This window comes from Chelon labrosus (genome assembly GCF_963514085.1).
Source record: "Chelon labrosus genome assembly, chromosome: 4".
Taxonomy (NCBI): Eukaryota; Metazoa; Chordata; class Actinopteri; order Mugiliformes; family Mugilidae; genus Chelon; species Chelon labrosus.
Genome location: NC_140340.1, coordinates 12445296 through 12469596, shown reverse-complemented (window position 1 = coordinate 12469596; position 24301 = coordinate 12445296). Strand labels below are relative to the sequence as shown.

The 24301-nt window shown below is 41.8% G+C and overlaps 1 protein-coding gene across 1 annotated transcript in view; it reads left to right on the top strand.

Moving 5' to 3' along the window:
- The window catches only part of cacna2d2a (calcium channel, voltage-dependent, alpha 2/delta subunit 2a), a 141596-nt gene that overhangs the window by 5481 nt on the left and 111814 nt on the right, over positions 1–24301 (top strand). The window lies entirely within an intron of this gene.

Sequence of the window (24301 nt, the reverse complement as noted above, 5' to 3'; positions counted from 1 at the left end):
TACCACATATCAGGCAGACACTCAGATTGCATGATAGAGATATGGTGATTTTTTTTTTTTTTTTTTTTTTAGCAGTCATCCAGTGTAAACAAAACATAGCAGAGAGTGTTTACCCGTCAACATATTTGCCTTTCGCGGGTTGTGCAAATATTTGCTTTCAGTGTTCCCACTCAGAAGTGCGGCTATCTGCACGGCAGTAGACTCCTAAAATAATGTGACGCATTGTTTCAAGGTGAAAGCGGTTTGATAAAAATTATATATCTCCAAAGTGTTGTCATTTCACGAGTGGCGAAAAACAATATTGATTTAAGCTTGGTGTAGATGATGCGCTGAGATAACCCTGTGGGTTTTTTTAAAAAGGCTTTATCAGCCTAAGAGGGAGGAGAATTTTCTCAGGCCATAAAGAAGCATGTCATCCTTCCACTTATCTGAAAGGTTAATACAATCACTAAAACTTGGAGAGTCATTGTTTTACCAGAAAGTCACAAAATGTCCGTTTGAATATCTGAGTATTATGTTTTGTGGCTACGTGGATTCAAGTGAATTTTAAAAAGGTAATTGCTTCGGTTACTTTCCCTACATTTTCATTTATTTCATGATTGCTTCCTTGATTAATCACTGGAAAGTAGTGAAAAAAGTTCTCAAGTGGTCGTCAGCAAATCCTCACATATGAAAAGCTTGAACTTAAGAGTGTTTTCTCTGGTAAGTAGTTCTGCTTCTGTGGATTAATAAAACCTGTTAGGCTAAATTAACACAACCACAAATCCTACCATTAATTTACAATAAACAACATTTGTCTCATAATGATAATACATTTAATATGAAGCCTATGAATGAAGGACTTTTAGATAATGATACTGTTCATTTCAAGAGTTTAGTAAAGCTTTTGTGTGCTACAGTATATTCTGTCATTATTTAGCATAAATAGTGTTGAGAATTATTCATATTTAATGGCTTGTGGTGATTGTAATTGGAAATACGGCCGTATTATTTACCCGCAAAAGGTTGCTTACATCCGCTTGGAGTGCATCGTTAATGGAAATCTACGTTCTTTAGTTTTTATAGGTCTTTGTGTGCAGAAACAAAACCGCCCACAACTTGCAAATGCACTGGATAGCCATTAGCATCTGCTCTAGAGACTCTTTGATGAAATCTTGTCTGGAAAAACAACAGATAAGGATCCAAGGCACTGACCACCAACCGCAGTAATAGTCCGAGCCTTTAACGCTGCTGTCTCATTGTTGTTTGTCTCTGTTCCCACTCTCGTCATCTGACTTTTTTTGGTCATGTGTGGCATCGAGAAGCGCCGTAACTGGGTTGTTGACATATCCTATTAAAATCTATGTGTTTATAACGGAGCCCTAATTGCTTCTTATATTTAGAGGAATTCACTGGTTTAAATATGTCATGGAGTCTCTTCGCTGCTTGTTTTAAAACTGGAACAAGTGCTGAGTTGGATGTAAGTTCCATGGATTTAATTCACGCTACAAGCGTTTTGTTTCTGTTGGCCAAACCCAGCGAAGCCAGTCTGCCTGTAAAAATGTTTTGTCCGTCCCACTGATGTCTTGTGCAAGGTGCCCATATGGCTTTGTGTGACTGTGTGACTGTGTGTGTGCTGGCCTGACTGTGTGCGCAGACCGGGTGTGAAAGAACATTTATCATTGCCCCAAACAGGAGTCGTCACAGGGTGTGCTAAATGGCCCAGCATGCCTAGAAAAGCCATTTTCTAAATGGATGCCTTTCTCTATACGTGTGTCTGATAGAAATCTTCCCAGGGCTATGCCGGCTGGTAACAAGATTGCCTCCCTCTGCGCCCCCTTCCTCTTCATGCGCAGTTTATTCTCGGAGACAAAAAATGTAGAGTGTGTGCAAATTATTTTTGAGTTTGTCTTACATGGAAAGAGACAAGGGAACTAAGTTGAATATAATGTGGTCTGTTCAGCTCCCCTCAGTTGAGTTTTTTTTTTTCTTTCTGTTTTTTTGATGAAAGAAAGCGAAAGGCCAAGGCAGGGTGAGGGTGGTGGTTGGAGGGGGGGGCAGCCCAGTTGAAATGGTTGACTTGAAAAAACAAATCAGATATTTTGTGTGTCTTCATAAATAAATAATACTCCGGCTGTTTAAATGCAAAAAGCCACTTTCTAGTACAGAACACTTCCCAGGTTTGGTCAAATTGTTTATTCTCGCCTGGAGGAGTGAAAGGACGATAGAGGGTGAGTGATGTATCGGAGGAGTTGGGATTTTTCGAATGGAAGAGTGCAGATAGACAAGGAGAGTGGGCGGCTTCAAGAGCGGAGGAGGAGGGTTCTTTAGAGGGAGAAGGGATGAACAATGGCTTGACAATTGAGATGGATGTTCAGGCGGTTTTGCGTGTATATTTAGAGTCACACCACTTAAGATGGATGAAATGATAGAGGGGAAGGACGAGAGTTGGTAAATTTAAATGCGCGCAGACTGATGCTGTTTATAGTCCTTATCCTCCTCGTTATCCTGCGTGCTCGCTGCGTTTGATGTGTTACAGTACGCGGTGATGAGGAGCGGCGGTGGACACTGGCATTGTTGTCATGTCCTCGGGCTAATTCAGAACAGTTTTACATGAGCCGTGCGCTTCCACCCACATGCTGTCATTGTCGATGGTTTATCAGAGATTCAGAACGAATACAACGTTTGGATTAATCTAAACATCGTGATCATTTTGATAATTGAAAATTATAATTACAAAATACCAGCTTGTCGAAAAAAACGTGATTAATCAATAAGAAAAATAAAATCGGCAAGATGTACTTATAGTATAAAAGAAAGGCATCACACTAGCTGCACTGTAAAATGTTATTCTGCTTGTTTGCTATTTTAGTAATTATTATTATGTTTTAATCAAGATAGCACTAGGCTATGTTGGAACAACATTTTGTATTTGTTCACCTAACTTAAAATTAGTTGAACTCATGTCTTTATGTTGAATCAACTTGTTGGATTTTACAGCGTGCTTTAACTAATACACGACTAAATTACGTGATTAGATTGTTCGTAGCTGTTGCTGTAGCTGGCAAAGGTAGAACGAGAGCACAGCCTGACTTCTGAACCGCGTTTAAGGAGGAATTGACCCCTCTTGATTAGGGCACAAAATAAGCTTAAGGGCTTATAAGATGATGGAATAAAATAAATAAAGCAAATCCCACTGTTCACGTACCACGTATCGTGTTCACTTTCTGGTGGCTTTTCTGAAATCTTCTTTTGCCCTCAATCATTTAAAATGAGAAAATAGTCAGTGGTAGAGCTTCCCAACAACACATAGATAGGTAGCTAGATGCAGTTCTTTCGTAAAGCTTGATTGAAAACTTAAAGGGGAACTACTGTTTTTTACAACCTGGACCTTATTTCTAGCATAAAATATGGTTGTTCACTCACCCATATAACTGTTGTGTAATTTATAGTCCTTCGGGAGATGATTAGATCAGCGTATATCCATATACTGCTAGTTTTTTGCAACATGGCTGAATATTTTTCCGATTCTGAGGTTGTGGACGAACCATAGCAGTAGCAAATTACAGGTAAACAAGCCGACGCGGGTGTGCGCAGCGCTCGGAGATGACATCATACAGGTCAGAAGACATCATCTGGGGTCTGTAGGTCAATCTACAGACCCCGGATAATGATAACAGGTAACTCCGGTCTCAACGGGGAATAGCACTAGCGTACGATAACAAAATATTGGTAAAATGAACGAGTTTCACGGCAGATAATGCGTTATTCAGAGGCTGCGTATCGGTGCCCCAGTCACTCCCACTATATGGATATACGCTGATCTAATTATCTCCCGAAGGACTACAAATGACACAGTTATATGGGTGAGTAAACGCTCTGCATCGTTGCGATGTGTAGGTTAATTTCTGGGGTGGGGCTCATCAGGCAGTGCCATAGAGTTACAGCCCTTGATTTGACAGAAGAAAAAAATAAATAAATGAAAACTAGTGGTTTAAATTTTGACATAACATTGTGTTTTACAGGTGGGGTTTTAATTTCCTCAAGTGAAATTTATCTGAAATATGAGGAGAATGCATAGATTATGTAAATGAGGCAGACTCATTTTCTTTATTGTACGCAGTCATACTGTACTTACTGTGTCTTCGAAGGCTTATTTTAAGCCTCGAGAAACCCTGAAATGTATCTAGTGACTGCGGCTGGTAAATAAATGTAGTATTTTGAAGAGTACATTATTTTCCTCTGAAATGTAGTGGACTGGTTAAATTCCTTTACTGTATTTGCCAGAAGTTGCACTTTCCACAAACTTGTGAAAACATGCACATGCACTAGTGTCAGGGCAATTTCCACCGTGCCAATTTTTAGCAAGCCTCTCAAATGACAACATATGCTTAAATCTCTCATTTCAAATGAAATTGAAATTCATTTCAATAAGAAGAGTCTAATCAGCATGAATAATTTAGGCTGTTGCCTATGACTGCTCCCGAACCCCTCGGTTCAGCCAGGCACTTCACATCTCTGCTCTCCGAGGATGTGTCTGCTCTGCCTCCACGCCCTCTGCTCTTGCCGTTTGCTTCTCTTGATTACTGGAAATCTGAGAACGGCATCTAGATCAATATACCCACATGTGGATACAGGCTGGAAAGACAGAGTACCAGTTAATGGATGTGGAATTCACTCCATTTTTATACGAGTTCCCTTTTTCTTATTTTACCACGTAGGATTTTGCTGTCTTTCCTTCAGTTTTGCCCTTCACTTTGTGTCTTTGTGCTGTGTGGTCAACACTGTATCAGTCAGCCTGCTGACTGCACGCTGGCTGCAGGTTTATCTCAGTTCAACACAGACCTTCTTCCCTCTAGTGCTGCCTGTGTGCATGTGTGTGCTCATGACTGTGTGCAGTACATCTTTTTTTTTTTTTTTTTTTTTTTAGTTAACATTGCTGAAGCCTCCAGTTCAATTTGATCTGCACAGGTATGATTTCGTTACTTGAGGGAGATGTTATATGTGGACTGAACACGGTGTCAAATGTCTCTCCTACTTCTCCAAACCTTCTTTCTGCCAAAAAAATAGAACGTTGCTCACAGCCAAGACAGCCAGCCGCTACCAACGGATATCTCTATAAAGTGAACTGGTGGATTTACTCGGTATCGCTGACGACGGAAATTCGCGATAATCTGTCTCCAATGCCCAATGCTATGCTAGACCCTTATTCTCTCTCTCCCTATTTGCTTTCTCTAAAGCTGATGTGAGCGTCCCACCACCACCACCACCACCACTACCACCACCCCTCCCTCTGTGTGCTGATCCATCAGTAGACGATTATCTGAGGGATGTTCAGTGCCGTTTGTTTCTTGATTTAAGAGCTCTGCTCGACTATAAACGGTTTACAGAGGAGCTGAAGGTCCCTCCTCCCAACGTGAGCAGTTACCTTTAAAGGAGAGAGAGAGAGAGACGGGGAGAGGCTTCCTCCTTCCACCCTCCCCCCTCCACCGTCTGCCCTGGGCCTTACTCAACTTGTTATCTGGTTGTGTGAAACATCACAGGCTATTTCTGCCAGATAGTTTACTTTCTGGCTCCATAGCTTTTATTAAGTGTCCCCGACTGATCGTGCAATGCATATCAGTAGCATTTATGTACTTGATTTATAAATCAAGAATCTATTATATCAGTTAGTTACAAAAAATTATTCTCAGCTGGTGAAAAAATAATAGGAAATGCTCTTAGCAGCACTGAAATTAAACACAGTCAAGTTATGATCAACAATGTTTCATCACAGACTGGAAATGAAATGAAAAATGGGAATGATTTGACACAAATATGAACCTTTTGAAAAGAGATTCAAAATAGAGTTTTATCTTTCTATTTTCGATAACAAAAAAAAGTCCAGATTCTCAAAGTTTGTCTTCGGGAAAGATTTATCTTATCAACAAGTAAGTAAACAAGATGTATTGAAGTGCCAACTTAGATTGAGTGAGTGGAAGGACAATATATGACCCTGGACTAAAAGATGAATGTGTTTAAAAGCTCACGTCCAAAAAAAATAAAAAAAACACTAACATTAGTGCAAGGATTTGCTCTGGAAAATTGCCATTTCTTTATCTGTTGCTGTGACAGTTGTGAGGATAACCGCAAAAAACACCATTCACGTTATAGCTATCTTTCCGATATTGTGCAGCATTGTTTTTGTGCAATAACGCTTTGTGTTGACACCCCCACAGTGTCAGTTGAATTTAAACGTAAAATCAATCAAAAGCGGCCTGCAGTTCTTTTACACGGTGCTAAATTCAGATTGAGTGTGGTTTAATGGGGACCACAAAAGTACTCAGGTTAAGTAGCTCTAATCATGATACAGTGATACTGTAATAAATTATGCACCCTTGTTTGTCTATCCGTCCTTTAGTGTATCCGCGTGGATGCGGTGTCCCAATTTTCAAACCTGGCTGAATCCCCATTCAGACATCCCATTAGCCGTTCCCAGGAGTGAGGGGTCATCAGGGTTGTGAAAGCTTAGACATGGTCTGTTAGCAAGCCGCTTTTTATTTTGGTCGGAACCCTTGTCTAACCCACATTTCTCAGTTTGTGTCAAGGCGCCGGCGTTCACTGTGTATTCGCCCCCAAACAAACAGAAAACACGAACAAAAACAGAAATAAAACGCACAGCGAAATAACTGCGGACATTAGAGGCACATAAAGAGAGTAGCCGGCTGAACGTTGAGCAGCGCGAGAGCTGGTCAGCACCATTACTCCCAGTCTCAGACTCCCCAGGGCTGACAGGAGAACAGAAGGGCACACAAACACACAGTATTTATTTTTCTGCCTCTTTATTGGCTTTCTGACACCGGGGAAGGTTACAAGGATTCCTCAGCTCCCCGGCTTGATGGCCTGGCGCTGGTTGCCGGTGTTTATATAAATGAAAATACATATATCTGCAAAGTGCAGGCCTGAGCGCACATCCCTGGGTTAGTGTTAGAAGGAATTACTTGAAATAGTTTCGCAATAAAAATGGGGCAGTTTAGAAGAACGAGATTATACAGAGCCAGTGCCACGTCTCTGGTTTCACACTACATATATTTATTTATTATTATTTAAAGACATAATGAGCAGATGGTATTTTTTTTATTTTTTATTCACCGTTGCATGTAATTATTGGAACAGAAAACGAGCTGCTAATTTTATTATGATGTATCTGTTTTAAATCAGTTGCTTTAGCAGTTTGTACGTCATCTTGGCTGAGAAATATTTTATTTTGTGACTATAAATTCCTACATATATCTAGATGTCTTCAAACAAAAGTAGTTTTCCTTCTTCAGGTTTTACTGCTCCTCGGTAGTGGAGTAGAGCAAGCTGACTGAAATCAATAAGACAAGCTTTAAAGACTCAGTGCTATATGGTGCATGCTGTGTGTGCTCTCTGGTCACATTATGAAGCATCATACGGTGTATCACTGTGCATGTGTCCAACGCAGTGAATTACCAGGATGGAGCCGTAAAAGCCCACTAGGGAGGGAACAGCCTCTTTAGTGTCAGCAGTGTCTGAATCTCTCTGACATCCTCTCACTTGGGGACTGTATTTGTGGAGCTAATTGTTGCTCGATGAGTTCAAGGAAAATAGTGCATTCATGCTACTTGTGGCTTTTTTTTTTTTTTTTTTTTTTAAAAAAGGAGAAAAGAAGGCCTTGCACTTGTTTAAAGGAGGACAATATAGCATTATGTGTCAAAATAGGATTAGGGGTCTGCCTAAAGCTCCAGCCCTGTCAGAGGAATGATGCGTTATTTTGCCGACGCTGCAAATCTTTTCTCCTCCTCGTCTCCGTCTCTCTCTGCGTTATTATTTGCAGAGTGTGTGTTCGAACGCTTGTGTAATTTTCACTTGTCTTCCGTTTGATGTTTCTGAAAGCGCATGACGTGTCTTTGGTGCTATCTGTGCTTGACAGAGAGAAACAACTGGGTACAGTTCCCTGAGTGGGTTGCTGTGGTAATGTAGAGTGGCGTGATGCCCTAGAAAATTCCAGGTGTGAAGTGCTTTATTCATCTCACTGCAGAGGGAGTTGCTTCTGTGCGTGTGGAGTGGTAGGTGTGAGCAAAATATATTTGTGATTTTCCTTTTCTTTTTTTAATGGCTGTTTGTGTTTGCGTGTGAGAGTGTTTGGGTGCGCTGAAGTCTCTGAGGTTTTGTCCTCTTCTTCTCTTCCTCCTCCACCTGCACTTGTCTGTGATTGATTGGTCACAGTTCTGAATAACTTTAATTGGCTTGCCTCAGCAGTGGGTGGGTTCTCAAAGGCAGAACTACTGTGGAAGTCCTAGAGAAGTGTTTTAATTTTGATCATGTAGGCAGTAAGGACTCTCTGCTGTATCTGAGAGGGGTCTCCAGAAGAGCAACCTACAATGTTTTAATTCTGCGGACTTTAGTGTCTTCTGCCTTGTTCCTTTACTCTTTTTCTCTCTCTGTGTAAAACCTGGAAGTGAAGCTCCCCCTCCTTCCACCATCTATCCACCCCCTTCTTTGGCTTTGAGCTGGACTCTCTCATCTCTGCCTCTGGCCCTTTTCCCAGGGCTCCGTTGTTTGATGGGATTTATGCTCCGCCACTACAATTGCTGCGTTATACAAACACTTACGTACATGTGTGTGAATGCGTTCACGTACCATATTTACAAACATACAGTACACCAGCCGTATCTCCTAGAAGCTGAATTTACATACTTCTGATTTATAAATGAAAATGTGTTTCCAAAGGAACCTAATTCCCAGTCCCAAAGTACTGTTTTGGTAATTAGTGACTGCTTTAAATTAAAACAGAACAAAACAGAAAAACAAATTAGCTATATGTAAATTGAGTTTCAAGTAACCAGGCTTGGATATATATACACCGATCAGCCACAACATTAAAACCACTGACAGGAAAAGTAAATAAAATTGACCATCTTGTGACAATACAAAGTTCTCCTGGGAAACATTTGGACCTGGCATTCATGTGGATGTTTCTTAGACATGTAGCACCCACCTAGACCAGACCAGGAACCCCCACCCCACAGCAATGACACTCCTTGATGGCAGCCTTACACAGGTGCACACAAAAACGGTTTAGGAACAACTCAAAAAAACATGAAGCACAGCACAAGGTGTTGACCTGGCCTCCAGATCCCAAACTGATCAAGCATCTGTGGGATGACCCACAGAGGCCCCTCCCCTCAACTCATAGGACCCAAAGGCCCCCACTAACAACGTTCTGTTGTCAGACACCACAGGACACCCTCAGAAGGCCCAAGTCCATTCTCTGATGAGTCACAACTGGATGCACAGGTGATCATAATGTTATGCTTGATCAGTGTATACACACATACAGTTGCTAAATAGAAGGGAAATTGTTTAAACTCCTTCTCTTCATAGTCATCGTCATTACAAAAGCAAAACAAGGTTTTCGTTAGCCTACTGTTGCCATTTTCTGATCATCAAAACTCGTGGACCAGAAAGCCTCCCATAAATGCAGGCTAGTATAAAATATTGATGGAGCTCAAAGCAGGGTGTAGTAAAATGCCTCACCGTCCCACATTAGACTGATTAGAGACAAAGAGAACCTCATTACCTCCCTTTACGAGTTATTTCACAGAAAAATTGAAAGCGAATGAGAAACGTTTCCATTTCCCCAAAACAATATTACAGTCTACTCTTTTCAAACTGAAACTGTTTAGCGCTCGTGTACACACCAAACTCATCAACTTTCCGCAATTCAGCATGTAGTTATTGAATTTATTCCCTTTGAAATAGCTTTAAATGCATGCCACCATTATGCCGAGTGAACGATTCTATGCTTCCATAAGTTCATTGTGTTAATATGGAGTAAAGTGACTGGCGCTATACAACTGCACAGTCTTCAAAATTAACGGGAAAATGAAATCCAAGTTTCAATTTAGTGGCGAGTTGTTTTGGTTATATGTGACGTTGCTGTTTAAATTAGCGTCATCGCTGGCTTTTTTTTAGGCCACATCACTTAGCATCTTTTTGTAAAAGACACAATTGGCCTAAATGAATGCAAATACATAAAATCACATTAATGACTACGTAGTTTCAGGTTTTGTTTGATGAAATCAATCATATAATTGAGAAAAATATGCTTGATTAAGGTCACCGGCTGCTAAGAACTTAATCAGATACTGCATGTTTTGCATGTGATAGTTAAACTTTCATCCTGCCTATTACTGCTGTATAGCTGCAGCATCTGCTTTACATAGGTATTGTGTTTGTAAGCCAGCAGTCTGTTATTGCCTACAGGCGGCTTAGCTCCCATTGTCATGTGGACGGTATGTGAGTGAATCTTTGGGCATGCTCAGGAGTTAAATCCTGAAGAGAGCAATGGATTTACGACTCACGGATGGATTTTTTTTGTTGGTGTTTCTGTGCTATAACAGTTTGCGGCATTAGCTGTGAGTGCGTTGGATTCACGCGGCTACACGAGTGGTCTCTTGAGATTCCGGTGCGATGATTGCAACACGTGTACGTATGACTGTGCGTGTACGCGCTGGCATGTGTTTGTGTGTGAACTCTCGACCACCAGCTCATTTCACACACAGGCAGACATCAAAGGCGGTTTGAATTAACCCTGCGTGTCGGGGCCGCTCTGCATGCCATCCGCAATTTCACATCTCCGCCACTCCAGCAGCCCCAAACTTACATGCCCATTCATATTGAAATGAACAGATGGAGTTTTGCCATGCAGCGAATCGCCATCCTTCACTGAGGAAAGATAAAACTTCAAAAGAGCTGAGATACATTGGGATCTGTTTGCAGGTAGCGAGGCTGTGTGTCGTTGCAGGTGAAGTGGAGGTGTTCTGTGTCTCTGTGAAAGTGTGGGCAAAGTGCAGGTATCATGTTTTTCTTATTAAAGCAGGTCAATTGTGTTTCCATTACAGCCCTCTTGCAAAAGCTGGCTCCCTTTCTCCTTGATTAGACACTGCAGAAATGATGTCATGGTCGCGCGCACGCATAGACGTGCACAGGTACACACATCAAAGCGAATGTAGCTCACCTCTTTTAACTCCCTTTTAAATCCATAACAGGAAGCAGTGGCCGCAGCACATTGTTTGCTTGTGTCCAAAATGTGTTTTTCTTTTTTTTTTTTCTCCTGATTGTTTTGACTGAATAGCGCTTCCTCTGCCTTTTTCCACCAAACACTTATTTTCACATTTTCACCTCATCTTGGCACCTAATTTAATTTTATATTGTATTTATTGATCTGGCCAACTTCAATTTCCTGCAGCGGCGTGACTCTGCCGCACGATGAACGCGATAATGTAGATGAACAGGCGGAGATGGCGAGGGTGGAAATGGTGATGAAGGGCGCGATGATGATCATTTTCTGCGGGTGATTGTGATTGCGATGAGTTGTATGCTGATTAGAGTAGTCTCTGAAGATGGCGGGGGTCGCTGCGGTGTAGGTGAGGCCGTCAGCTGCACCGTGTGTTTTTAATATCCCTCAGCCATCAGTTGGCTGCCATGACAGCTATTCAGTAAACACATTCATATTTCATTAATCTGGCCTCTCCCATCTCCTCCCCCTGATGGCCTCTTATTGTCTCCTCTAGAGGTTGTTTAGTAATCCACTGAGACCTTACCTCATCCTACTGTGTTACCTGCACCCACACACGCACACTCTGCTCTAAGTACCATAGTCGAAGTCTTTTCTCATGCTCATTTGTCATACACTTACAGTGTCTATGACAACTACATTTACCAGTGTAAAGGACCACTGTTAGTACAGATGTTCCTCCATACGCTAAGAACACTCATCGCCGCACTTGTATTTGTAGCGTGCAAGCACATCTGAAGTACAGAGGCATTCATGCTAACGCGACACACGCTTGACATACGAACATCTGTTGGATTCCGTCACTTAAATTCAATTTGAAATGTCTACGACTGCGTGCATTAAAGAGTTTTTGTTTAGAGGTGTTCTGTGTTTGACATGTCTGCAATATGTGTGGGTCCTTTTCTCTCACATGCTCACCCACATACAGTTTCACCATGTCCTATTCAAGGCAGAGCCACGCAGAAGAGCACACAATGGATGATATAGCATTACATAAGCTCGGTAGGCCTGGGGGCGGAGCTAAAAGCACAGATTGAATTGGTGTGTTCGAGCTCAGCAGTAGATTTTTGACCATGAAAGAAGAAACTATCTCAACTCAGTGTTTTGAGTTTCGACCACTTCTTTATAGACTTAAGATCGGCCGAAGATCCATCCAGTGGACACTGCTGGACGCTAACAAATTCCCGAAGAAACGTTGGTTTTATACGTTTTATTATCAAAACTCCACACTGTCTAGTTCTGTCCTTTAAACTTCCTAATTCAGCAGTCTTAGTCCAACATCTACTAACTCACCTGAGATCTCAAACGACAAGACAACATGGACAAGAAGCCCTGAATGTGCACAGAACAGACACATTTACAGCTGACTTTTTGATTGATTGAGGAAGGTCATGTTCACGTTTTGGTAACATCCTGTAAGCCGTGAGATTTAACCATTCATGCACAATACCGGGACCCCGAAAATGCAGCCGTGGAAACGGAATTCATTTTATTAGTTACATCAGTGCTTTTCCTACTGTAGTGATGAAGGTAAAAAAAATATTGAGCTGATAGAGATCGATTTAATAACTGAAATAGGAAGTTTTAAAGGACAGGAATTCTTTGTACATACATAAAACCTAACTTTAATCGTTTGTCATTTGTATGGACCTTCATAGTGAATGAATATATATATTTTGTCAATCAATGAATCAATTAATCCAGTTGATGGCTTTCCCTATTTACATTTTCCCATAATAACATATAAAGAACACATTTCAAACCTTAACTTTTACCTTATGACAATATTGACCACAAATGGAGATTTAGTCAATGTAGACTTAATTATTAAATGTGTTGTTCGCTATCGTCTGTCAATAATTGTCAAATTTCATTGTAATAGCACGTGGCGTCGGGAATTGGAAATGCATCCATTAACCTGCAAAAGGTTGCTTACCCACACTTAGATCATCGTTAAGTGGAAATATGCGTCATTTAGTTTTAAGCGCATAAACAAAATGTTCACAACAAATGCACTGGAAAGCAGTGTTGCCATACTAACCATTAGCATTTGCTCCAGGGAGTGTTTGATGAGATCTTGTTTGAAACACAACTAATGTTGACGAACACAACAACAACTCCCAGGTACTTACAAGAAACAAAGACTCAGACATGACTCATTGTAATAGTCCAAATACTGACGCTGTTGTCTCATTTTGAGTATGTGTAGCACCTTTGCTATAATGGTGGGCTGTAATTTTTGCAAAGTGTTAAAAGAAGTACTTATGACGATTGGTAATTTCTGGCAGGACTCATGTTTGGAGATAGACGTGAACATTGCTAAACATCCACATGATCCACACAAACCACCCTTGTAGTCATTTTTATTATCGTGCAAACAGTTCCTTCCTAAAAACAGTGTACGTAACCCTAAATTAAATGACATTTTCATAAATCTGAAATGGAGCACAACCTAACAGAGTGGGTTGTTCCCTCATTTAACCCCCTCCTTGTGTCAGGACCTTTACTGTTTATTTCAGATGCCATTCATCAGTTGCCGGGGCTCATGTGTTGCGCATTTTTTAAAAGAAAAATCATGCAGAAAGCTATTACAGCTTTGCAGGTCTAATTTATTTCTGCATGTCAATAAAACTGTAATGGGTCATTGCTTATGGGGTGGCATTTTAGGGAAGGTCTGTCCCATAGTTCTTGTACCATCCTGAAACGAGCATTTGTCCCTGCTCGTAATGAAGGCTCGTAGTAAAATCTCCTCATATGAATTATTCAGTTGCACTCAGCTGAACCGATCTAGGTGCATTTGTCGACTGTGTGTGTTTGTAGTGCTCCGGATAAAGATGACGTTACTGGTCTGCGGCGTGAGAGAAGGGATAAAGCTGTTTGTGTTGGATAGGATTTAGCGTCAAATGAGGAGGATAAATAGTCCATCCAGGGCTGATTGAGCCTCGCAATATAATACGGACGCCAGGCTACAAGAGCGTAGTGAGGTGCGTGCGCCTGTGTGAGGCTTAGATTCGTGTTTGTGTTCATGAGGGAAGAATTAGCCATATGATGAGGAAGGATACATACAGTGTGTACACTGACAGTGAAATCTCTTTTTGGTCACCAATGTTTGTGCAGAGATTTTGGCACTGAAGGTGGCTCAGGGGTGTGTGTATTGATGTACTGAGGGTTGGGAACGGTCTTGTCCGCCAGACATGTAAACCCCGGATGCCCCCCAGGGTTTGTAATGTTAAATTCACTGTTAAATGCGTGGAGTTGTGAAGCCTTCTGCTGGGACTCTCAGCACCTTAGCTCCGCCAACGAGACCAGTCGACGAGAGCTAATGACACTCACATGCAAGCTGCACCCTTGCTCTGTGAACCAGACTCGCTCCAAGGTTTAGTCACTCTTCCCGTGTCTATTTTCAAACTAGCTGTTAGTCACTTGTGTTTCTATGCCATCTCTGCTATCTTCAGCCATTAAGATACAGTCGGCTATTGTCTCAAAGGGCATGTGTCTAACACAGAGTCCCTCTCTTTCTAATGGAACTGCACTTAAATAGGCAGCTTTTAGTCACAGCTCTCTGTGTGACTCAACTGTACAGCCTCTGTGCAACTTGATGGTCAAGGCGGAGGTCAACTGTGCACTTCTCTCTGTGTACACGGCCTGCTTTAATAACTCTCACTGCAGAACTGCCGAAAGAGCAGTTGTGGTTTAGTTGTTTAGAAAGATATGGGCGCCTGTTTTTCCTTCCCTTAATCCCTTGCTCTTACTTGCAGGTTGAATCCAAACATTACCCAAACACAGCTGAGACCAAATGACAATTAACAGCATATGGATTATACACGAAAATACATTCATGATAATTTGATGAAAACGCTTATATATTGTTGCAATGTTTACGCCTGTTCGTCTAAGTTTCAAAATAGCAGCATATCGACCAAACCGCCACATATAACGCCCCAGTGATCTTTTAACAGGCCAAGAGACGGCCTTTAAAAAAAGAAATCCCCGCGAGTTGGCAGTTATTCAAGTGCTTGCCCTTCACAAATAAATGAATGTGGCCACTGCTATGGTCAATAAGCGTACTATTAAGCATCAGACTTTCTGCAAGAGATTCCGGGGAAAGGGAGGGGAAACCCCAAGCCCCTAAACTGTGAAAGAAATGTTGCCTGCAAGGAGAACCAAAGTAGTTTGTAATACAGAAAACGGAACAAGACCAGAGAGTGACCAAATACAATGGAACAGCTTGGTGGTGAACCTCAAGTGTAAACACGCAACTCTGTCTGAAAATGTCTTGAATAGAATGAGTGGCTGGTGAACTGAAGCAAGGTTTATACTTCTACAATGTATGCATGCAGCTCCCTTTGTCATAGCCTACGACAGTGGCCTACGCCCCTGTGAGCATTTACACACCAATCAGGCATAACATTATGACCACTGACAGGAGAAGTAAGTAGCACTGACCATCTTGTGACAATTCAATGTTCTGCTGGGAAACTTTTGGACATGGTATTCATGTGGATGTTTCTTAGACATGTAGCACCCACCTAGACCAGACCAGGCACCCCCACCCCATAGCAATGACACTCCTTGATGGCAGCAGCCATCCCCAGCAGGATGCAGCCTGACACAGCCACACACACAAAATTGGTTTAGGAACAACTTAAAAAAAAAACACGAAGAATAGCACAAGGTGTTGACCTGGCCTCCAAATTCACTAGACCCCAAACTGATCAAGTATCTGTGGGATGCACTGGAACAAGCCTGATCCACAGAGGCCCCTCTCCTCAACCCATAGGACCCAAATGCCCCCACTAACATCATCCTGTTTCCAGACACCACAGGACACCCTCAGAAGACCCATGTCTGTTCTCTCTGATGAGTCACAACTGTTTTGGAAGCACAAGGGAGACCTACACAATATTAGGAATAATGTGTGTACTTGTGCCCTGGTTTGTTGCCATCTGCATTGCCTCGATGTGTAGTTACATTTCTGTGAAGGTGCACGTCAGGAGTGGGAGCATTCATTTCACAATAATGTGAGATGAAATGATTTACCATACTCAACTAAAATAACTTAATTTATGATTTAGGATTTATCATTTATTTCTGCATATATAATGTAGTGTGGATAATCCATTTGCAAAGTAAAATAAGATGTAATTTCTAGCTGGTGATAAATGACTCCATTTAATCCCAGGAAGCTTAAATATATAGTAAATTAATGCCAGAAGAAGAACATGCTAAAAAATTCACAGTGTAAGTGCAAAATCAGCCTCGAAATAAAGACCAGTTGAAACATGTCACTGGTTCTTATTAACTCGGTCGTCATTATATTTAAATTACAACGTTCTGCTTCCCATTATACTGCAGTGTAGGAGAAAAGATATAGAATATAAAAGGAGAAAATATCCAACTCGGGTATTATAAGTACCTTGGTCAGACTCTTGCATCTGACCCCCCCCCCCCACCAACCGTCATAAGGAAAGCACAATGACAGACCCACTAAAGTGGAAATTGAAACTTACAGCTTGAAGAATGAGCATTTTATGAAACATTTTCTTTTGTACTGTAGCTTTGCAAATTTGTGCACCAAAGCGTAAACTTTCTGGCTCTAAAGAGGATCATTCTTTTCAGCCATCAGTCAGGCTGGTTCACAGTCCCCTCCGCCTCGAGTATTTCTGACACGCACACAAACACTCGAGCGCACGTATGAGACATGAATGATGAAGCAGTGACATATTTCATCTCTCCACAGCTCTGTGCCGTGCTGCAGGAGTTGAACATCTGCAATGAAACACGTTGAGCAGATAATTCCACTACAACTGCGGTACATTTGTACACAATGACTGTTTCAGGGGTATTTATTTAATGAATAAATAAACTGCAACCTGTCCGGTCCAAAACTGATTTGTCGGGATGCAGTTCAGGTTTCTGTTATTTTATTAAAATCAATTTCCATTTAGGGAAACTCTAATAACCCATAGATTATTTTGACATTGAGATTTAGGGAACCTTTTACTTCCTATAAGATGCCACTCTAGGTTTGTGAAAAATGTGTTATTACCGGTGTAGTAAGCAGTGTTTTAAAGCCACATCCTCATTACTCTGGGTCTTAGCCTTGATTGAGAGTGGTTGTGTGAAATGTGTTTTTGTTTGGTTCTTATGAGTACAAAGCAGTAGGACCCGGCGGTATGTGTGTCTGTGTTGTATGATAACATAGTAAGCAAGGCCCTGCATTGATCTCTATTTTAATAGAGTGTTTGTAGAGCTTTTCAAAGAGCAGCGCGCGTGTCCCAGGCATTGATTGTTGCGCAGTCACACGCCTTTTTGTACAAATGCTGATCGACAGCACAACTTTTTGTTTTGGGGGGCGGGGGGGGGTTTGAACCCGTCTCTGCCTCTCTGAATTTGTTGTTCTAAACTGTCTCTCATCAAAATTGAGTTTCTGAAAGGAATATGGCAAGCAGTGTTGGTTCGTAAAAAGAGGGGTTTTTGGTGTAGTGTCAGAATTGTCAGGCTAACAAAAGGACGCACAAAGCTTGAGATATTACCTCTCGTGTCTGTTCTTCTGAAAAGGAGTTGAAGTTACTGCTTTTTAGTTACTGCCCTGAGTAAAAATGTTATTCAGAGGGTCATTTGATTCACCATACAATTTTAAATAACCAAAAAAGGTAAAATATTAGTTTGCAGATGAATATTTTAAATAACATCCTCTAAATAACCTTTATTTTGAATATATATGCATATTTTTTTTTAATTCCACACCTTTTTTTTCCTATAAGTACCGTGAAGATGGCAAAAAGGAGGACATCTTTGCGCAAAAGCCCATGTGACTGGGTGGAAATCATTATTAACCATTTAACGTTAGGACACCGAAAGCTCAATTACACACTTCATAAAACAGGTAAACACCCGACATAAGTACACACACGCACACACACGCGCGCACACACACACACACACACACACACACTGTAATCTTTTACAATCAGTTGTTTTATGTCGTCTGAGATTGTGGCTCGAGACAGTAGGGCCATTTACAGCCATTTTGCGAGGGGAAACAAAACAAGGGGATGTCGCATTAAGCAGTAGTCTATATGCACTGCTCCATCCTTCAGCTCTACAGGTGATGGAAGTGCACCTATAAACTGGATGCTGAATAAACGGCCCCTGATTTATTTCGGTGTATTTTATGAGCAGTTTCGTTGCTGCGGCCGGCTCTGCTAGTTTTAGAAAATGGTAGAAAATGTAACAGGGGCAGCGTTGCAATGCAAATTGCCCGGGATGTTAAAGCGAACAGGTTGAAGCAACATTTTAGTAGTCTCAAATGTATCTTCAGCATAACCCCAACACATTTTTACTAAATACTTTTCTAAATATCCGATATAGTTATTTTTTTAATGTAGAAATTGTAGTTTGGCAATTAGAGGTACAAGTACTTTAGAAATCGGTTTAATCAACCGTGAAGCTGCTGTGAATCCTTTTTGTTTGTGGCCGCTATTTTGCCCTGCGGTGTTGAGGAAGTAAAACGCGATGGCACTTCAACAGGTTGTCAGTCAACCATAATTCTGGGTTGTGTTTTGGCTCACAGAGGTGGTGCATGTTTTCGGTAATGAACCTGATCCAGACAACGCTTTAGTTGATCCCGGGTTTTGTATTTGCAGGTTTAATGGATGCATAATTGCTTGCTTTATGAATAATCAGATCAGAACGCAAAGAGCAGTGAAATTGCGGGCATTCAGCGGCCACACAGCGTGCGTCGGTTCTGATGAGAGGGATCAGACCCAGTTATGTGGAAACCAGCGACCGCGGAGAGGCATCAAAGCCCATCTGTGTTGGCATTCATTTGATTTGTGATCACACAGGGCATTTTACCTCCGACCTGGAGTGTGCAGAGCGAGGCTTTGACACGTTGCACACGACTATCAGATGTTTGAATATTAAAGTGACACTCACAGGCTGTCGTAAGTGTGGGCTGTCAGTGCTAAATCTGTAGACAAGCCAGTGTCAAATATATCGCAAATGAGAAAACTATTAATTGAAAAGGCTCAAATATGTTTTAGATTTTTAAGGCACGTGCTAGTAACATGTAAATCACAAAATGTTTGGTTTAATGCACAGATTATTTAAAGTTATTTTCCCGTTGCCCACGCTTTATTTTGATCCAAATATCCACCTGGAGCCTGCTTAAAGACAGCACAGAAAATGTTATAGATCGGATGAGATTTGAATTTTCTAATTTCATTCTCTCTCTCTCTGCTGTTAGATAAATTGGTTCTTGCTGGTTCGGGCAGATTACGGGAATGAAAACTATCAAGAAGGGGCTTACGCTTGAGCTGCATTTTGGTTTGAATCAGTGGTGGATTTTATGGGGGAAACAACAAAACAAATTTCTAATCACTGCATTCTTCACAGAAATTGATTTTTAATGTTCTGTTATGATTCCAAACAGGTTAGAAATAAAATGAAATCGTTAGATCGAATGCTCCGTGCCACATATAAACTCTGTTTTTCTCTTAAAGCCTCCAGACAGGTGAGATTTGATAAAAAGGTGCCCCTGTGTATTATTTTTACGATTTACTTTTTCTTGCCAAGTTTTTGTTTGTGAAGCTATTGGATTTTATTCTTGGGTATTTCTTTTATTTTGTCCACAAAATTGAGAAATAACAAATCCCACGCAATTAACAAAAAAGTCCCTTTTTTTTATTTTTTATTATTGTACTCTAATGACCTTGTACAGGACTTCAGTGTTGACAAAATATCAGAGTGTCCAGTAATAGCTGTCAGACCTGGACATAAATGTAGTTTTGAGTATATCATCAGTTAAGTTCTCTGTTCACTGCTGGAACGTCTGGAAAATAAATCACCACCGGTAGTTCTTGCAACCTGAAGGTGTGTATGGGTTTTGACAAAACTTATTTTTCTTTATTTCTGCAGTGTAGTTGTAATATATATATATATATATATATATATATTGTGCTGGTGAGAAAAAATGTAGTTTCTGTTTGTGGGTGCTGGTGTGGTCAGAGCTCTGCATTTTATTAAGGCCACGGTTGCTGTGTTGCGGTGGTGCCGAGTGAAATGGTTAAGCCCTGGCTGTCTTTTCTACAGTGCAGAATGGGTAGGCATTAATCTGGCCCAGCTGGACAGAAGGAAATTAATGATCATTTACACTGACGACATAATCAGGCTTCACGCTGTCCTCCGATACTAAATTGCTTCTTTTGTTCCACAAGATCTCTGTCTTTCTCTCGCCATCTCTCTCTGTCAGTGTCTTTCTCTCTCTCTGTCTCTCGCACTCAAATCTTTTTATTTTTTTTTTCAGGTCGTTCTCTGTTATCGGTCATTAAGTGCTACGTTTCCATGGAAACAGCCAGTTTGGCAGGAATTGGCGCGCTGTAAAAGCGGCCCTGTGATGTTCAATATGGAGAACTATCTGCCTTCCGCCGAGAGCTTGTCCAGTTCAGTGTGTCACTGCGAACCTGTTAGGGCTGCTGGTCAGGCTGCAAATCCCCAGAGTTTTAGAGTTTTAGAGCGGGGATGGAGGTGATTCTCGGGCAGTGGTAGATATGGACGGTCGTTAGGACTGCGCCCCCTCCCACACAAATGCATACACATGGCAGACTGATGACGTCCAAGCCGTTCCTTATCTCTCAACCGGGGGTTTGTGTAGTTGTTCCCCCTATGCCGTCGCCTCTAAGAGCAGTGACCCTGTTGGCAGGTTACATGGGGGGGCTGTCTGTGTGTAATTACGCTGTGCCCTGTGTGTAATGACTTAGCATGCAGCCGCTCTCTATCAGGCCCAGCAGACAGCCGCTGTTAGCATCACACAGTGGGGAGGAATTGGGGGTGGGGGGGTACGGCCATCACCAAGGGCAAGCCTGCAAGACGTTTCGGCAGCCTTGCCTCTCAGATGGGAGGTTAAATTGAGTCCCTGACTCAGTGAAAATCCCCCTATCGCTTATCAAAAGGCAAGAGGGTTAAATATTCAGTCTGGGAGGTTTGAAATGTAATCTGTACTGTGAGTTTAAATTGTCTTTGGATTCCTCCCTCGCTGCTCCGTTCTGCCCGTGGTAAGAGAGAGATAAGTGGGCCAGAACAAAATGGCTGTCATAGTGGCTGTCACTCAGGTGTGTGCTGGGCCTGCAGAGTTGGACACAAAACTCAGTAGCCGTCCGATGTCTGACACAAATTTGGTGGCTACTTCAAAGCCAACATCTAGGGAATTCATGTTTTTACTTAATGAAGAATTTCACTGCAAAAAAAATAATAAAAAGAACTCCTTAGATTTAGCCAGAAATAATTTTTCTCAAAGCTTGACAGTGTTTCAAATAGAGGAGACAGTTCTATTTGTTCCTGGTGAAGTTTTATTCCACCTTTTTCAAATTTTACAATAAGCTTTTGAGAAAAGGTGATTTATGTCAGATAGCTGCTCTTTTAGGAAGAAGTACTTTAGATGGTTGAATGGGCTGGTGGTTTCAAGTGTTCTTGAGCAAGACACTGAATCCCACATTGCACCTTGGTAAAAATGAGTAATAAATAGTAAAAACAAAATCAGGTTAGTTTGCCAGGCTTAATTTAAGGTCATAAACATTAAACAGGTTCTGGAGAAACCTTAAAACTGTTTTTTTTTTTTTTTTTGGATTGAAGACAGAGAATTATTATCCCCCATTTGCAGGTTTTCACTGGTTTTGAGAAAATCCACTAATTGTCTTAATAATAAATAAAGAAATGAATTCTGCCCTGTGTCACTGTTGAGCTGCTCTACATTATATCTGTGTTTTATGGTAATGAGCGGTGTATTCTGCCGCTGTGCGTCCCAAGCACGATATTTTCAGCCTTTTGAATTACATAATAACACATCATTGACCTCTGCTGCTCTAATACCTCTATGAAGCCTCTTCTCCAAATTATAGCTGATCCATGCTTGGCTGTCTCGGGCTCTGCGAGTTGCTGACTCTTAGCTCATTATTCGACTCACATTTCCTGATGTTTTACAAGAGATAAGTTGGCTGGGGAGGTTTAAGCGAACTTGTCTTATTTGGTTGGCGGGCGCAGTAAGGCTGCTAGGGGAAGCAGTAATTTTTTAATACAGTGGAAACAGGAAGTCAAAAACACTTAAGGTCGAAATCTGCTCGCTAAAGTGAGGCAGGAGTGGTCAGAGATGTGCAGAGCAGCAGCTCATGCGGCGTCAGACTTGGCTTCTGTGTGAAAGAAGGTGTGAGGATATGAGCTGCAGAGGGGGGCAGACAGATGGCGTGAAAGAGCAGCGGTGCCTATATTTTCTTTCACAGATGACCTAAGACCAACATTAGCATGAGCAGTGAACTACAAACCAAAAATAATGCAATTGGACATTGATTATTTAAGAACATAATGAACCATAGCCGCTATCTTTTGTGTAGTATTAGAGGATTTACTATACCGAATGGGTTTGAAACATTAGGCTTCTCAGAATATATTCTTTTTTTTTTTTTTTTCATTGACAGGGACGAGTTAGCGTTCAGCTAGCCATCGTCCTCAGTCGACTGGATAAAGTAAAGCTAACGGTTGACTGATGGACAGGTGCCAGGCTTCATCAGTGGCTTGGAAGTGGTGCAGTAATTAGTCAAATGAGGAGGAAGTGGAGGAGACGCTATAGAGGGAGAAGCCCCCCCGGGGCTCTGTCTCCTCAGCGGGAGGACCTCCGAGGCCCACTCAAACACACACACACACACACACACACACTCACACACAGAAAAACACAGGCGTGCAAACACAAATTCAAGCACTTTCCAAAATATAATGTGCACAGTTTGACACATTGAAATAAATCTGTTTGATACACAAACAAGGAACTCACATGCTCCAAGAAATGATGTAGATGCCCACGCACGCATGCAGATGCACACTCATCACATGTTTTTTTTTTTCCTACTGCTGTGAGTTAATGCGATGGGATGGGAGATGGAATTTGGATGATTGTGTGTTTGATATACAGCAGCCCCTGACAGAGACATTACTGTGACATTATGCAGGCAGTTTTAGTGCACCATGAAGTATTGGATGGGGAGGGGGGCTGAGGAAGTCAGGAAAATAAGAAAAATGGTGAATGGAAGAATTATAGGGAGGATATTTTTGTGGCTGTCTCTTTGAGAAAACATGGTGGATGGGAAAAACAATTCCCTACCATCAGCAAGTTAATAAAAAGGCTGCAGTTTATCTCTGTCTAAAAGACAAATACCCTGACTGAGGGGGGATGGAAGGGAGGGGAGGAGCAGGGGAGAGGCTCCCCCACATTTACCTTCGTCCTTCCTCGCTCCAACAAGTCACTTACCATGAATCCCTCTGTCTGATCGTTGCCAACTGGCTGGCTGGGGCTCACTGTGCAGGTCCTGTTGAATTCCGCAATCACGCCCCGCTTCTGTGTGACCCTTTGCTTCTGCTGACAGAGCTAATTAATGAATAGATAGAAAACCAGGCAGTTAAGAGATCGCTGTGGGCTCCATCTGTCCAGCTGGTCATGTTTGCCTGTTGGTTTGCACCGTCTGTGGCTTGGCATGGTGAATATCCCCTCGCATACTGTTATATTGGCATGCTTTATTTGTCCGGAGAGTCGCATTTTTTAATCTGCACATTTGGGAGCAGAAATTGTGACGCAAGGCACTGAGTTTAAAACTGTTTTTTACGAAAGATCTCGATTGACAATGATGAGTCAGTTGCGACTCAAACTAGAATCACAGCAACTTCAAGGGGCCTCCAGGTCTCATACGATGTGACCCATGTAAGCTCTGGTTGAATATGATTATTGCACCGTTCAGCATGCTAGTAAGATGCAAAGACAGCAAGTTTAAATAAACTGATGGCATTTGAATGAGACTGCATTGTACCTGCAGGTGAATAGGCTGTTTCAGCATGGAGATTAGACAAGGCTGAGCGTATGCAAAGTCCCGTCTCTGTGGGGTGTTTGTTCATGTGTGCATCTGAATAATGTTTTTCTTTGTTCCGACCTGTATGTATCACTGCTTGACAATCCCGGTGATAATGTTACAGAAACCAAGCCGCCCCAGACCCCCTCCATTTCATCTTCCCGTCTCCTTCTCCCTCTAATCTCCAACTCTCCCCATGGGGGCTACGTAAATATTTATCCCAGCCTTTGTTTTCTGTGATGGGTGCCCGGATGGAGTCTGCTCTGTGTTACTTTGCGTTGGCACTGGCACCCTGCGCTGCCTCTGAGGCTGTGCTGGGATGTCGGTCTCTTGCGCGTGTACTGTT